The sequence below is a fragment of the Peromyscus leucopus genome, chromosome 6, assembly GCF_004664715.2.
Source record: "Peromyscus leucopus breed LL Stock chromosome 6, UCI_PerLeu_2.1, whole genome shotgun sequence".
Classification (NCBI taxonomy): Eukaryota; Metazoa; Chordata; class Mammalia; order Rodentia; family Cricetidae; genus Peromyscus; species Peromyscus leucopus.
The window spans coordinates 118,800,903-118,802,614 of NC_051068.1; the positions used below are offsets into that span (position 1 = coordinate 118,800,903).

The 1,712-nt window shown below is 48.4% G+C and overlaps 1 pseudogene; it reads left to right on the forward strand.

Annotated features, from left to right (window-relative positions):
- The first annotated feature begins 562 nt into the window (after positions 1 to 562).
- On the forward strand, positions 563 to 1,480 carry LOC114698245 (annotated as a pseudogene).
- Positions 1,481 to 1,712: the final 232 nt, after the last annotated feature.

Sequence of the window (1,712 nt, forward strand, 5' to 3'; positions counted from 1 at the left end):
CTGACAGATGAAAACTGGAGGGGTTTCTGAGCTTGTGGGACAGTTTGAGTCATGTACTAGTTTGATAAATGGTAAGGACTAGTAGGCACTGGTGCATATTAGAGGTGTTATGATTAGGCTTTGCAATGAAGAAACAAAATCTTGAACTTCACATTGCATGTGTTATAGTTAGAGTAAGAGAGGTCATAAAAGAACTAATAAATATTTAGAATTTTGGTAGCACTCACTAAGAAAAGGATAGATTATAGTACCTGTGCCTTACTGAGATTTGAATTTCTGTTGGTTTTAGTCACCAGTGGTCAGCCATTGTTTAAAGATCTTTCCTGGGGAAGGAGAAACTGCAGTCCAAATGCATTATATGAGAGAAGAATAAAAACAGATAGCTTTTAAAATATGAAGTCAGACAAAGACCAGAAAATATTTCTTGAAGAAAAACTGTTCAAAAAAAAAAACCAGTTTAAATCTTCTTTAAAAAGAAATTAAGGCAGCTTAGCCTGTCCCAGGCCATCTGAAACCGGTCCCTGTGGTCCACCTGTCCCACGTCGGTCCCTCGGTCTCCACCATGAGCTCTGTGCAGTTTAACAAGGGCCCATCCTACGGGCTCTCGGTTGAGGTCAGGAACCGGTTCGTGTCCAAATACGACCCCTAGAAGGAAGTCTAACTCTGCAGCTAGATAGAGGGACTCACAGGTCTCTCCATTGGCCCTGACTTCTAGAACGGTCTGAAAGATGGTGTTATCCTATGCACACTCGTGAACAAGCTGTAGCCAAGCTCTTTCCCCAAAATTAACCGCTCTTTGCAGAACTGGCACCAGCTAGAAAACCTCTCCAACTTCATCAGGGCCATGGTCAGCTACGGCATGAACCCCGTGGACCTGTTCGAGGCCAATGACCTGTTTGAGAATGGGAATACGCCGCAGGTGCAAATGTCTCTGCTTGCACTGGCGGGAAAGGCCAAGACCAAGGGGCTGCAGAGTGATGTAGACATCGGGGTCAAATACTCAGAGAAACAAGAGAGGAATTTTGATGACGCCACCATAAAGGCCAGACAGTGCTTCATCGGGATGCAGAAGGGCACCAACAAATGTGCCAGCCAGTCTGGCATAACTGCCTACGGTACCAGATGACATCTCTGTGACCCTAAGAACCACATTCTGCCTCCCATGGACCATTGCACCATCAGCCTCCAGATGGGTACTAACAAGTATGCCAGCCAGGTGGGCATGACAGCTCCAGGGACCCGGAGGCACATCTATGACACCAACCTGGACACCAACAAGTGCAACAACTCTTCCACGTCACTGCAGATGGGCTACACGCAGGGCGCCAACCGGAGCGGCCTGGTCTTCGGGCTGGGACGGCAGATATAAGGCCCCAAGTATTGCCCACAGAGCCCTGTAGCCGATGGGGCTCCTGTTGAGGGAAATGGACATGTCGAGGGCCCTGAGTACTCAGCCTACTGTCAGGAGGCAGGTTACTAATCACCCAAGGGTGCTGGCTCCCCACACTAGCATCCCTGTGTGGGTTTTGGTTTTGGTTTTTTTCTCCTGTGTTTTCATTGTGTTGTTTTGATTTTTGATGGGCCTCACTTTGTGGCCACCTTGGCCTCGAACTCACTGCAATCCCTTTGCCTCAGCTTCCTGAGGGCTGGGAGGACAGGCCTGTACTAGCTATGCTCCCTCTTGACCCATCATGCTTTGCTTTCTTCCCCGG